Source organism: Numida meleagris, chromosome 5 (assembly GCF_002078875.1).
Source record: "Numida meleagris isolate 19003 breed g44 Domestic line chromosome 5, NumMel1.0, whole genome shotgun sequence".
Taxonomy (NCBI): domain Eukaryota; kingdom Metazoa; phylum Chordata; class Aves; order Galliformes; family Numididae; genus Numida; species Numida meleagris.
Genome location: NC_034413.1, coordinates 66,459,427 through 66,475,116, shown reverse-complemented (window position 1 = coordinate 66,475,116; position 15,690 = coordinate 66,459,427). Strand labels below are relative to the sequence as shown.

Here is a 15,690-nt window from a genome sequence, read left to right as displayed (position 1 = left end):
TACTATTGTGCCTTTGGAGTCTGATATCTCCTAGACCTGAGATATGTTCCTGCAAAGCCAACTGCCAAACTACCCAACCTTGCATCTTTAACACTCCAAGTATTACTTCCTCATATGTATTTGTATGTCCTAGAGTTGGGATGGTAAATTATTATTTATTTTGTAATGGCAGAGGATAGAAGCCTACCAAGAGCCTTCCTGAAAATACCCAGGAAGAAGTCATCAGCAGGAGATGCTGCCCAGCTGTCTCATGAGAATACATGATCCAGTCACAGGAATCCAACCTGTCTGTAGCTCAGGTACCTGATCAAAATTGATAGGCATTCAATGGTTGCAAAGGAACTGGAGGTTGAGTTTCAGCCTATTTCTTGTGTTTATTTTGATTGTACTGATTTTTCCAAGTTAAAACTAAAAACGCAAGCAAATTTTTCTCCATCTGTAACAGTAGGAAGAGAACACTTGTAGCACACATATCTTCTAAAAACTACTATTTTCTACAGTCCTTATGTCACAGCTTTCTGTTTTTCAAATGATTCATTTCAAAACTATGCTGACACAGAAGGCTGAACAGATATTGTTTGCAGAAGGGAAAAAAAAGACAAGAGAAACTTTTCTAGGGTCATTTTATATACTTTTACAGTGGGGCTTCAGGCTCATGCTGGTCAGCAGAGACTCCTTCAGGAGGATATTTAGTACCTTTGTAGATTATATGAGAGAAAAGATGCAAAATATGTAATAGAAATACTATTACAATTAGACTGTTTATTACTTCTTGCTGTAAACTGGTTGTAAATATGGCTTTTCTGGCATAGCTCCTGGCAAGCAAACTAACTACAGAGATGCAAAGTTGTGGAATTTCCATTTCATTTTTTGCCTCATTAATTTCATTAACTTACAAATAGATGAATACATAAAATTAAAAAGTAATTTCCTTTTAATATTTTTAAATTACTCTCTCCAAGTATTCAAACCTTTTAATCTGCTCTTTTAAGGTCTCCATCTAATTGCTTTTACAGAGACATAATTGAGGTTTTGCGATTCAGATATCAGTGTGATTGATTATAAAAAAGCTAATCAGAGAGTGCCATTCACAAGACAAAGGCAATTGTTTCTAAAATATTTACTTGCAGCCTATGCCACTTTGCTAACTTTGCAGCGTGTGCAAAACGATGTGTGGGCGCAGTGTGTTAAGGTGTGATTTTATGTGGGGAAATCAAACCTAGTCATGGAGAGAAGTCTGTTTCTTCTTTTTCTTATACAAGGACAGATTGCATGGGAATTATAGTGTTTCCCATTTAATAGAAGTAGCCTTCATTTTGATGTTTTTCACAACAGTGACAAATGGCAGCTAAAAAGAAAAGGGGAGAATGTAATCAATCTTCCCACCTTTAAAAATAGCTGAAAAGGAGGAGAAAAACTAAACTATTTAAAAAACTCATTTGAGACAAACAGTAATCTGCAAGATAAGGCTAGCACAGAAGATGATTGGGGCTAGGTGCTAGGTCTTGGAACAGGCAAAAATGTGGCTCTGTTTCTTCTATCTGTGTGGGATTCCAGTTTCCATGGACAACACAGAGTAGCAGGTATGTCCAGAAAGGACAGTGTTCACCCAAGAGGCCACAGAGTAAGTCTGAGAGCAGAAAATATGTAAGGAAGAAACTAGAAAGCAAAATGGAATTTTATTCCAAGACTTCCAAAGTATTGGTTGACTTTGGCAATGGCGTCAAAGGCTTCAGGGGTTGTTCAGCCTGGAAATCATTTAGATGGCTAACATTTATTTAATAGTATTGTAATAATGCAACAATTTAACGTTCTTAGTTACTATTACTAAAAAATAAAAGAAAAAGCAGAACAGTAAAATTACATCCTGTGATATTTAAATGACATTTCTCTAAAGTTAGGAGAAGCCACAAAAAATATAAAGCTGAACATTTCACTATATCCTCAGGAATCCATTCCAAAATCTTTCATTATAAATGAAAGATGAAAATATGTAATGTCTTGATCATTTTGCTGAACTCGGTAGAAATTAGCTCGTGGGAGGATTAGACTGGACTCTGCTGTAGACAGTTTTGGTGATAGAATGTTCGGAAGGGAAAACTTGTCACTTCTTAGATCATGTAAGATGCGAAACAAACAGGTAAAATTAAGTGTTTGGTTGTTCATTCTGGTATTAAAAATGATTTGGTGCTAAAATGAACCTCAGCTGAATTTACAGACCTGGGCTCCTCAGTTCAAGAAAGATAGGGAACTATTGGAGAGAATCCTGTGGAGGGCTATGGAGATGCTAGGGAGTTGGAGCTTCTCCCAGTGACAGACCTGGGGCTTCAGGTTCAGCCTTGAGAAGATAGAGGAGGAATCTTAGCAATGCTTATAAATATCTAATGGGTGGGAGCCAAGTGGATGGGAGCATGCTTTTTTCAGTGGTGCTCAGTAAAAGGATATGGTGCAATGGGCACAAGCTGGAACACAGGAAGTTCCACATGAACATGAAGAAGAACTTACTTACTTTGAGAGTTGCAGAGCACTGGAATAGGCTGCCCAGAGAGGTGGTGGACTCTCTTTCTCAGGAGATACCAAAAGATGCCTGGACACTTCCCTGTGTAACCTACTATAGGGAACGTTCTTTAGCAGGGAGTTGGACTTGATGATCTCCAGAAGTCCCTTCCAACACCTGTAATTCTGTGATTCCATGACCTTGTGCTAATACAACCTCTATCCGGCTTGGTTTAGTACCTATGGGAAATATCAATCAAATATTTTTTCATTGACACAGTGGAGAGCAGAAATTTTGTTACTGAAATGCATGGTTATTGTACAAGTACATGTAGGGATTCTGACCCCTCTAGTGCTTTATAAGACTCACCATTATTCCTGTTCAAATCAAGTATTGATTTGGCCAGGGTTCAATGTGTGCTTTAAACTAATGCACCATCATGAAAAAGAATGATAGGATTACTTAGAGATAAGTTTCTCAGATTTAGCTGAATGGCAATGTTTTCATAATTTTAATGAAGAAATGTAGGAACATATTTTTCATGTGATGCCTGGAAGTAGTCCAGTATATTTCCCATTAAAATCACCTAGTTAGAAATTTAGGGCTCTTGTGCTTGAAAATAATAATTTTAAAGTCACTGTTTTATTTAATATCATGTGGTCTGGGAGCTGATTTGTCTCTCTGCTGCACCCAAATGCACAACAGAAGGAAAGTTCTCTACTTTTCCTTTGTAGCGTATGCGTGAGCTACTCCTGTTTCAGCTCTGCATATCCATTTTTCTCTCTTGGAGACTTTGAATATTCATTAAGGTCTTGCCACTCTCAGTAATTTCCAGAGATATGTGTAGCTCTTACATTGCTTTTTATTTTTATTTTTTTGGTCATTCTCCAGAAACTTTATTTCCCACTTTTCAAACATTGCACTGTCTTACAGATAGATTCACTACAACTTCTCACATATTGCTACTTCTTGACTCATTTCATCCCTTCTTCATTTTTTCATGTGAAGTTCCTCAAAGCTTTCTAGTCCCCTTTTCCTTCATTTTACTTCAGCTTTTGTTACTCATATGGAATCACAAACACATCATTCTCCTATGATTCTAGCATCTTAATTTATTCCTCCAACTCTTTGGTTCATCTTCCACTCCACACTTTTTCTGTGCTTTTGTGTAGACTACTCAAATGCTACAAAAGGAGATAAAATCTAGAACTGCTGTTCCTGTTAGCAACTTTCTTCTGCTGGTTGGCTGTTGGTTCTTACCTCAGCAGCTTGTCCATAAGTTGATTCCCTCAAAACAGTATTTTGGGTAATGTGAACAGCTTCTGAGGCCTATCTCTTTGAAAGAGAGTGGGAACTCCTTCAAAAATCTGGCTTAAACCTGTAGAAGCCAGTCCCTTGGGCAGGTGATAAGCAAATATGAGCACAGAGCCAATATACCCAAAGCAAAATTTATAGGATAGATGTTTCTGTCTGCTTCCTGATCTGCCACACTGAGATGAGAACAGCAGTGAGCAACATTCTTGGAATGTACACGGTGACACTGGCAGCTAGAACACATCTGGAAGAGAGATGAGAAATCACTTTGCTGAGGACATCTTTGTCAACATAAAGACTCCTGAAATAAAGCAGTGAGGCCCCCAAAAAATTGTAACAAAGTGCCAGCAAAACTGAGAAATGTTGTCAAGGCATCCGACAAGCTCAGCAAATGCCAGAATTCCCTCCCCATTGAATTTTAATTAAAAAATCCATTGTTTCCATTATTGCTGAACGATTCTTCAAATATATATATATATTTTTAGTCATTAATTATTCTCAAATATTTTAAAAAGGTTAGAGAGTATTTTCCACTTTCTCATTGGGTAACTGAACCATTAAGAATAAGGTGGTGGTATAAGGATTGGTGAAAACAATTTAAGTCACAGAAGAAAACATGCCATTTCAGATGTTGTGGTGCTTTTGTCTGAAAAAACAGCCTACTAGCAAATTAAATTAACTTTCTGTGCTGAAGGAAACTTGTCAATGACTTCTCCACTTTTACTCTTGAATTCTAACTGAGACTCAGCGTGAGGAAATGGCACAGTTACTTTTGCAAGTAAACTAGAAAATACATCCATCAGGGCATACCACTCACTGTGTTGTCCAGAAAGCTTGATTCTGCTGCTTATACTTGTGTGCTAATTGTCATGCTGTGTTTTGTTGTCTATCCAATAAGCCATGCATCAAAACTCAAGATTCAACATTAAAAGATCATGCTAATGGAAAAAGCAGGTATAAATGAATAATTTTTCAAAACAGTGAGTGGTGATATAGATCAATGTACATGGGGAACCTGTGTTATTTAACATCAGGAAAAGAGCTTCGGAAGTAATGTTACACACTGGTCCCTATATTACCTACATTTACTACTAAATGCATGACCTTCAGAAATACATTTATATTATTCACTTTACCCAGGTTATGCAGGTCTAGGATAGAATAATTTTACTAACAGAAAGTCATATCGGTGTGGAAAATGTATCGTAACCAACTCTTCACTCAAGGATATTTTAAATGTTGCTGTTAGTGTAAACACTGATTAGAAGAGAACAAGTCTGAGAAAACACTGTATTTTAACATGAGATTTTCTGTAGAGAAAGCATTATATGTGGGTACCTGTGAAAGTTTCTTTCATGTGTATGCTCAGTGGTAGATCTCAAAAATGTTAACATTTCTTAAGAAGGTCTTTCACTGTCATCCCTATTCCAGTCTAAGTGGCAATATAGTTTGAACATTTTGGCAAGTGTGAACTCAAATGTGACTGATGTGCTTAGCTGGGTCACCTTGCTTGTATAGTATTTTTATGTCATAAATTTTATTTGATTTACATTTACTGCTGCCCTGTATCTTCACTTTTTATATTATCTTCTGGAATATATATCTTTTCCTCTTCTTATCTTCATTTGTTACTATCATTGCTTTGTTATTGCTACTTCTAACTGTTAATTTTTCCACTCATTTTTTATCTCCCTTATTTCCTGTGAAAATATGGTCATATCTATCATTCAGAAGAGGATACTGTAAACATATTAGCTCCATTTTCTTCTAAAACCTTGTGCTCCCAGTAACTTTAATCCTTTAACCTCCCTTGTTCTTATAGTTTTTGAATGGATTTGAACCAATGACCTGCAGGTGAAAGATCACTTTCCACCAGGAACATTTATCTTTCTGATATTATCTTTATGGCTTTGCTTTATGTGGCATTTTCTTTTGCTCAGGCCCATGTGTATATGTGTGAAGGTTAACTGTAGGAATCGCCAGCTGGCTTCTCTCTTTTTGTTAATGTGAACTACCAGTATCCAGCAACAATTTTTGACACAGCAGTATCTTCATTCGTTCATTTACTGACATTGAGGAAATTGATCTCCTCAGGAGAAGACTATGGCATCTGACCCACTAGAAAAGTGCAGATTTAATGTTTTGGGATAGGAATGAGAGCACAGAGCCTGGGAGCCACACAATTTGAAGCATCCTTTGCAATGACCTGTCAAAACCAATCATGAGTTTTCTAAACGAATAAAATTGCCAGTATTGATAACTGACCAAAAACAATTCCTGAGTGAAATATAGATGTCTTACTTAAAGTATTGTCCACAGAAGCTGAAGGAAAGTGTCTTCTAAGTTTTTTCTTTTTTTTTTTTTCATAGGAGTTCTGTTTGGAGGACCTTAGATACTGCAAATGAACTGGAAACCTCGGCTGGAAAAATGCTAAAGCAACATAACTTTTGTCTTCTTCCAGTGGAGGAAGATACAGACAAATTTATTATACCAAGATTTTTGCTGAAAAACAAGCATTTAAGATCTATTTAAAATTAATTTTGCAAGAAGGTTTTTTCAGGGAAATAATTTATTTTCCTTCTGGTTAAATCTTGAAATACTAGAAGCAGTAGAACTAGTAATGAAAGAAACACTCATAGGTAAACTTGAAAAAATTCCAATATTTCAGTTTGCTTATGTATTCAACTCTGGCTTATTATTTGCAGTCTAACAGTCTTCATGCTCAGTATAAAACCTTTAATTTCCTCTATAATATATATCTCCATGAAAGTGAACATCTCAGAAGACTTACGCTCTACAGACATGATAGCAGACAACACTTTGAAAATGTTGTTAAGGTTTCACTTGAAAAGGAAATTATGCCAATAGACATTAATCATTTTGGAGGCTTCATATTGCTTCACAGATATTTATAATGTTAATGAAACCAGTGATGCTGTTATGAGCTAGTGAATCAAGAAGCTCATTTGCCCCAGTAACAGCAGGGGCTTGAAATGAGAAAAAAATCTTTCATGCAGGGATGCTGAAGAATTCTGAGTATGGAAAATCTTATGAGTATTGTGACATTCAAAAATGTCTGGAAAGATATGTCAAAATGTATATAAAGAAACACATGCACATCTTATTTTTCTGCATTTCTTTGCATTGTAAAATATACAACAGCACGTTTTTCTGCCTATATCACTTTACTTAACAATATAAGGCAGTGATAGAGTTTTGAAAGTTCCTTATGATATTTTTATTATGGTATTTTGATAAGTTTTAAGGTTAACATAAACCAATCTTTTCTGCCTAATTTGCTTTTTTTTTCCATATATAAGCAATTTAATTCCCAGTTGTGATAAATTATGTAAATCTTAAGAAAGGAAGAAAGAGAGAGAGAGAAGGAAAGAGAGAAAGAGGGAAAGAAAGGAAGAAAGAGAGAAAGAGAGGAAGAAAGAGAGAAAGAAAGAGACAATGACAGAGATTGCAAGATAGGTTCAAACCCTAAAAAATAACAATTTAAAGTTACCCAGAGTTTCTTCTGTAGGGCTATACAATCTGTGTGTGATGTTGAAATAATTCGTTGTGGTCACAGCTGGCAAGATGTTGAATATAGTCTTATTTGTGTTATTACACATCTTCTTTTTAACGTCAAGGCTGTAGAGGGTGGTACAAGTGTTGGCTTCATTTCAGAGTCTGTAGTACCAGCAAGCATAGCCCAGCTAAAAATAACGAATTTTCAACTACTTATTTTCCTATTTTACCTTGTTGCCCACAGCCTGAGGTCAAGGCACTTTGGTATGTAAGCCTTCTGCAAGACATCTTTGCGTCTACCAAACGTACTTTAGCAGGTAATGAGATGCATTTTTTCATTGGGGTCATGCTACCTAATCAGATGCTAAATGCAATTATTCATGGTCGAAACTCAAATACAGTTTTAGAAAGGGGCTGTATTACACACTATAGGAAATCAACAGGAGGACTGCTTTAAGCATGTTTTCAGTATGTCAACATTCCCTTTAAATATTTTTTGAAGTTTTGTAGGAAAATTTTAGTCAAAAGACAAAAAGAACAAGGTCTGAAAAAGTTGTGAAAAAGGGATAGCATGTGAGTGTCAGAAGAAAGACTGGGAGAGAGAACATGAAAGAAGTATAGAAAAAGAAAAGAAATACTAAAAAGAAAGCTGAAGAAAAGAAACAAAGAAAAAGAAAGAAATAGAGATAGAGAATGGGACTCACATATAGCATTTGATAGCTGTAATTGCTCTGCTCTTTATAAAGGCTTCCTTTTTCTGATTAGAGACTTTAAGATAGTTACTACTGAAAACAGTATTTAAAATTCATTCTTTTCCTCCTTTTTCTTTGAATTCTTCATTATGTAAAACGTGTACTTTAGTGCTCTTGAAATGTTTTGTTCTCTTCATTAAATTGCTCCATTTTTATTTTAATGTCCCTGTAGTCTGGATTTTCTCTAAAAATGTCTGTATATCTGTTAAGAACATTTGTTCTTTCAGAGCCTGTTTTCCATTTCATTTTTTAATTCTTTTTCTGAGTGAAAATGTGGTTTTGTTTCTTTTTTTTTTTAATACCTATTCGTCTTTCTTTTTTTCGTTCAGCAATTCTCTTACACCAGCAAAGGGCCTATCAGTCAGGATCACATTTTGTCCAAATCTGACCAAAGAAGGACTGTGCATGATTAGTAGATACAATAGATGCTACACTGAGTAGTCACGGTTTTTCTTCCATCATTATTAATTTTATGCCATTAATGTTACTTGTAAATGCTCAGATTTTACATACTATAATTAATGTTACTCCTATTGATATTTTGGAAATTTCAGGTTAGTTAACTGGAGTAATTCACAGGTACAAGTGTCCGAGCCAGAAAGTCAAGCACTGCCCACCTTTGGGCTCATGTTCTGTCAGCTAGCAGAGGAATGAAAGCCAGAGGAGCAGCTCAGGCCACCGAAACCCATTCCTGTTTGCTCCTTTCTACTCCTTTTTCTCCCCAAAGTGAGTTCAGCAAATGCCTATTTAGTTGGACATGTTCTTTTGATATAGGCTTATACGTCTTCACTTAAGGAAACGTTTTTATTGAGGGAGAAAAGCCTCATGATGGTATTTGTTTTTACTGTGGGTTTCAGCATCGCAAGAGTTATGGACACCATCTAGCCAGCACTAATGTGCAGAAGCAGTATTGGACTGATATACTGAGCATCATTACTTACCATGGACTTTTTAAGAAGTTGGGAATTGAAGGCTGAAATCTCAAGACAGTCCTCTCAGCAGTCCAAGGACTTGAGTTTAGAGTTATCCATAAATTCCATTTATGTTTATCCAATAAGAACTCAGCCAGTGAGTGCTGCAAATAATCGTTTACTTAAACATAAATGGGAATTAATTAGTCTATCAAATGAAAGTAAAGAAAATTCGGAGCCAGGAATGCACTCATAGTCGCAGTAACACATCATAACTTTGCTGGATATACTTAAAATTTTCTTTCTTTAAGTGTGGCTGCCAAATCATCATGATTCTTTTGTTTATTAGCCAAAAATCCCACCCAAAATGGGAAAACTTCCAATCTTTTCTATGATACTTATGACAGCCATTTTAGCAGCTGATTTCTTATTAGAAAATATTCCTTTAAAAAAATACACTTCGCTATTTATTGATTAATGCTCATTTCTTAATGGAACTGTTTTGCAAAGATTCAGTGTCAGGTGCATTTCTAACATCCCAGCTCCTCTATTCAGCATCAATTGGCACACTCATCAGTTAGCCAGTCCTGCAATAAAATAAATTATTGGACTATCCTATTTCATTTCATGGCATCCGGCTGATGGAGGACAGAAACTGCTATAAACCCCAGGGCTCAGTGGGACTGCTGGTATGAGGAAGGAGTACAGCATTTGGCCCACATTTTGCATTGACCAGGCAGAATTAAAATTAGCACAGCAGTTTGCCTTGAATGAAGCAGAAAAGTGTGGTGCAGGCTATGCAGCCTCCCGACTACTAAATTGACCCCTTCTCCCTTTTATTTTTCCTTAACTTAATTTTTGTGGTACTGAAATAAATGAGACTACTTATATTGTGAGAGGAAGGACTGGATAATCTGGCCAATATAGCATATTAAAATTATATGTATTCTACGGCTCATAATAAATATGATTCTCTTCCTGAAATAAGCACTATGTGGCTGTAGTGATAATCACTAATGGGTCAACTGGGTACCAGAGCACTGTAAATTCAGGTGATGAATACATGGGGATGCTGTAGACTTCTGCTTTGTATTATTTTAATAGAGAGCAGAGGAAAATAAGGGAAAATTTCCTCTGAGGTATACCGATAAAATCTCATTTAATTACATGTTATAGATCTCATGCTGCTTAATTTTTTCTTAAAGCTTCAGCTCATGGAATCACACTATTTAAAAATGGATTTCCCTGAATGGAAAAAAAAAATAGAATTTTTCACAGGTGGGAAGATTAAAAAGCAGAGAGTAAACACAAACAAAGGTAAAACATGTTGATATAGAAGCCCAGTTCATGGATTCAGAACACGATGGCTAGAACTGCAGTAACATATCCCTGTTCTTCAGCAATGCTGCTCAGGAACAATGTAGCCAGGGGCAATGGGAGGACAGGGGTGGAAACAAGTATTTTCTGAACAACAACTATATTTTTAGAGATATTGGATGCTCTTAGGGTACTTAGCTACAAGCAACAAGGACAGACATAAATGCTTTTTCCTGCCCCTCCAGATGAAACAAATGCAGCAGATAGAAGAATGTTGCACTGCAGAGCAAGAGTGTGATTCAGCATTATAACATATTTATATTCTACACCTTGTACAAAAGAAAAACAGAGGACCAGGGATGAAATCATAGAGTGAATGATGTCACGGAAATAAGGTCCTTAGAGGAGGAATTCATGCCAAAATCCAGGAGGAGACAGGTTTCTGAGAAAGATCTTGGTCATCAATAACTCCTGCTAATTCAGTGAAAATCGCAGGTGGGCACTCGATATTTTGAAACTCCCTTCGTATGCTCAGTACTTTGAAAATCCCTTGGTATGTTATCTTTCCTGTTCTATTTCTGTCTGGTTTTTATTCCTCTATTGATTTTAATGGACTTCAATTAAGGTCTCTTGTCTCAGAATCTTTAGAGCTTTATTTATACAGAGCACAGACTGCTAGATCACTCGTTTCATTTTTTCCCCCCTCAGAATCCTTAATGCACTGGATTTTTTTTTTTTTTTTTTTTACATTGGTATATTATTTTAATTGGGATAAATTAGAAGCATTTAGATACCTTTCAAACCATCTGCAGTTTCACTGATGCTTAATGACTTTGTCTTTATGGGTATATTTTGATAATTGACAATTACATTTTATTGCTTGCCATCCGACTGATGTTAAAAAAGTTCAGATTTGGTTAAATTTGTATTTTGGTCTCCAAGAAAATTCACAAACCATTCCATTTGCTACAGCAAATTGTAAGAGAGTTTTAGAGCAGGAGAACATTATTCCCTATTCATAAATTCAAATCACTTCTTCCTCCTCATATTTCATATTTATGGGAATGTAGCTTGAATTTTAAAATTAGCACCTCTGTCTACTGAAGTGTGAACTGCCAACTCCTCCCCTCATCTTTCCAACCACTGTAAATCTTCAATACCCGCTGCCAACGAGGCGCAATATCAATTATGTACAAATAAATCTATGTAAAACCACTGCACAATTTCCTTCTTGAGAAAGCAAGGGCAATCACAATCAGTGTCAGTAACCAGAATCTTTGAAGAGGATATTTTTGTTCAGAATTATGCTCTCACTAATTGGCTAGACTTCCAGCGTTGCTCTGGTATGTTATGTTTATCTGAGGGCTGGAATTGCCCTCGGAGACTCCAAGAGTGGCTCTCAGGGAGTAGAGATCAATGAAGCAGAGTCTGGCTGTGGTCAGAGTTTAACTTACTCTGTACATATGCACATCAGTCTCATAATAGAGGAAAGTCATATGCAGGCAATCTATGATCGCTTCTTCTATAAACTTTAACCCACGTACCGCGGTTCAGTTCCCAGAAAGCTATTCTGTCTTGGGATCTGCCTTGAAAGATGGAGAATAAAATGAAAGAACATGTTCTCAACTGTCTGACAATTTCTCTCGAAGGACTGCTCTTTAGTAGAACAAAGAATAAAACTGTATTTTTCTAGACAAAAACTCTGGTTTGCCTTCCCTCAGAAAAATACCCAAAACTTTTAACAAAATTGTCTGGTGACTCCTACCGCAACATGATTCATCAATAGTACTTTTCACAGAATGACAGTGGAAGCAAAAATGTCTATAATCAAGTTCCCTCTTAGTATTAAAAACCCACTCTCTGACATGCACCTGCATGTTAAAATTGGATAACCTATTCTTCATTATACACCAGACGACTGACGTGGTTTGACATATGCAGAAAATTTCTTCTGTCTCAGAATTGAGTTTTCTTTTGGTACACTTATTGTGTACAAACCTCCCCTTCCACAATAAATTTTCACCTTGTGCTCCTCTTCTTGGGAAGCTACCCAACAAAACTTGTGACTAAACTTCGGTTTCCTTAATCTGTCCCTGTCTAGTGGCCAGGAAAAAAAAAAAAACAAAAGAACCTCTGTGCTGGTATGCTGTATAAGACTATAAGGAAAAAAAATCCTAGGTCAAGACAACTTCCCCCATCCCCTCTTCCATGCCCTATGCCCTTCAGTGCTGGCACTGCTGAAGAGAGGGTGTGGAACAAGACTGCTAAGTGAGCACCATGCCAGCAAACCAAGGGACTCTGTTGGACACAATCCATATTCCTGGTTAGAGAACCAGCACCAGCTCCTGAATCTCCAAGAGAGGACATCTGCTTTTTGGAAGTCCCAGCTCACTTTGGTGATAGATGAAACTGCTTCAGCACCACCTCTTCTCTTCCAGCAAGGCTAAGGTAGCTTTAAACACCACAGCCTTTTAGCAGCATAATACATTTCCAGGAGTGATACCCCACATCTTTATTCATGATGTGAACGATGATCTGAGTAGTAATAATGAAATAGGGTTGCAAAGGTTTCCTATTGTGAACTAGTATTAATCTAATTTCCTACAGGATGCTTGTCTAAGTCAGAAAAAAAGCAAGCAGTTTAAAATTCTTTGGCAAGTCTCTGATGAAAAGAAGCCTGGGAAGTGCTAAGGATTGCTGGAGAATGCTAAATTACATTCACTCAGCTCTACTGAGAAGGCTAAGCTGATTTTGGCAGGATTTTGCTAGTATATATCCATTGCAAATTGGCTTCTTATTTTTATGAATATTAAGAATCATCAACATTAAAAAAATCCAGAAGTGAGCATTCAAAACTTTTGGCAATGAATAATGACAATTCCACCATACTGTAAATTTTTACATGAATATGACAAATTCAGGGGTTTTTTTAATTAAATAATTAAATAAGGTGTTATTTCAGACCAAGCAGGCATTTTGTGGCTCTGTATGTCAAACAAAATTCTTCACCTGTTTTTAATGGCCAGCTGTTCCCAATATACAGAAGAGGCCTCAGCTGCCCACTGTCATTTACCCATTTAGAAGATAGCAACAGAGCAGCTTCTTTCTGCAGTTCCTTTTCCACTTGAATGTAAATTCTCTGCTTTGCCAGTACAAGACACAAGTGCTGCTGGGCACAGGCTGTGTATTTATATTTCACAACACTGCCAGAGATGATGGAGCTCAACTGGTTCCGCTTCCATGGGGATAGATTTCTGACTTTCCAAGAAAAAGGACAGGTTGATGGGTTGATAGTTGGACTAACTAATCTTAGCTATTTTTCCAAGTTTGATGATTCTATGATTCTAAACACCAGCTTCTTGAACTCTTATTACAATTCCTAACAATATTTTTGCTATCATCCCCACTGAGATTGCTTCTGGGGATGGGACATAATGAAAGAATTTTAATAATTTTAGATTATTCATGGCAATGAACTTTTCCCCATAGGTGTACTAAAGGGAAGGCTGTGTGCTGTCCCAGTTCTTCTGCTTCGTACTTGGTACAGCCCAAGGTGGTGCCAGCACTGGAAGATCTGCAGGGCCATGCTGGAAAGCCAGGATTACACAGCCACTTCTACACTATATTGGGCATGAAAGGCCTGTGCAAGACCAGTTTTTCCCTTCCTAGAAGTTAAAAACAGAGGGATCACATCCTAGTGATAACCACTATTCTCCACTGATGTGACCAGAGAGTCTCTGGGAGCTGGCTCTTCCATTTAAGAAGTAATTCCCTAAATCACAGCATGGGAATATTTTACAGTATGTGTCAAATGGCTTGGGTGAATTAGCATATCTGACAGGCAAGGAATGAAACTAGCATTCAACCTCGTACTTAATGAATAGTCCATATGTCCAGAGAAGCAGGTAATTTATAGTCTAACATTTTCTTTTGATCTGCCGTTTGCTCTTTCTCTCTAGAATTAAATCACTTCAAAATGCACAGGGGAAGAAGGTAAAGGGAAGAAGTCTTTTTATTTTTAATTAGAATGTGCTAAATGGTAATAAAGTAATGTGAATACAGTGGAGACCTCTTAAATCCATAACAGTAAATCTATTGCTGCAACAGGTCCATCCTTTATCTAGTGCTCATTGGAGAAGGTTTCACCTGAAGTGTAACAGTGACATGAACTGATGGTAATAGAGTAATACATTTAAGGAATTCAATAAAGCATCTGTTGTAGATTGTGATATGCCTTGTAATTTTATTGACAAAGGTTTGTTTTGTCCTGAGACATATAAAATGCTTGGTTAAATGGTTTGATTATACAGTACTTTTATAAAACACGCACTCAGCTGATTTCTTGTGCTGTGCAGCTTGTCAGTGATTAGCCAAGATGATTTTTAAAATGAAAATAATTGGGTAGGCTCTTAAAAATTAGGATTTTGCTCACTTGGGAAGAAATTGTAATGTGTGTGGAAGAAGCAGTAATTTCAATATTACGTTCCTTTGTATGTAAGTGTTAAGGCATTAGGTAAAGCATCACAAGAGTGTTTTGAAATCATATAGGTTAAAAAGGAAAGAGATTATTGACAAAATCTTAATGTTACCAGAAATCTATAGGGTTTGTTTTTTTTTCCGGAATTAGTGAAGGGTAATATGCAAGAATTGAGACACATTTCCAGGAAGATTTTTTTCTCTCTCTCCCTCTCTTTCAACTGCTTGATTCTACTTGGGTTAGTGGGTTTTGGATACGAGTTTCGCTTAGAAGACATGTACAGTGTTTGAACACAGTGCAGATTAATAAGGGGATTGCTTATTTCTAGGTTAGCAGGATTACCTATTTCTGGGTTAGCAGGAGACTTGTTTTTCAAACCATTACAAACTGGTGTTAGGTAGAGTGGCTGCTTGGTTTGAAAGGGGGCTATTTGCCTGAAACACCCCTCTTTTCTTCTTTTCTAAGCATTTGGTCCGGGGCCAGGCTCTCCTCCACCTGAGCCCAACACTGCAATTTTGTTAACCCACCTCTTCCATTCTCCTCTCATTTTTATAGTGGGTATGTTTTCCTTTTGTCAAAATGAGAATTTATGTCTTCTTGTTTCAACTTGCCTTCTAAAAGGGAAGTAAATGATTTATCTGAGGGATTATCAGACCTTCAGGACAGGGCTTTGAGGTGCTTATAAGATACGCACGTGGACATACAGTAGAGATCTTCTACTCAGTGCTTTATTTATTGTTGGTACACTTTGTTCTTTTATTTTTAACTGAAATATTTTAAGAGGTACTGCAACATTTCCTTTGGTAGAAGCAAGTCTGTGATTGCACACATCGTAAGGTTCTGTACCGGCAGCTTTTTGCTTTAATCTTAAATGACAGCTACATCTGTTGGAAGTTTGTTCCTATC

The 15,690-nt window shown here is 36.8% G+C and overlaps 1 long non-coding RNA gene across 24 annotated transcripts in view; it reads left to right on the top strand.

Moving 5' to 3' along the window:
* LOC110399701 overlaps nt 1-14,536 on the top strand; it is an 84,808-nt gene extending 70,272 nt beyond the window's left edge. For 15 of the 24 annotated variants that reach the window (XR_002439354.1, XR_002439353.1, XR_002439352.1 and 12 more), the window contains 2 exons: nt 173-299; nt 6,181-8,240. This is a non-coding gene — a long non-coding RNA (uncharacterized LOC110399701). Of the gene's footprint in view, nt 1-172; nt 300-6,180; nt 8,241-8,633; nt 8,806-10,552; nt 12,756-13,796 lie in introns of those variants that run through there. The other 9 variants (XR_002439360.1, XR_002439359.1, XR_002439358.1 and 6 more) reach the window with 4 other exon arrangements.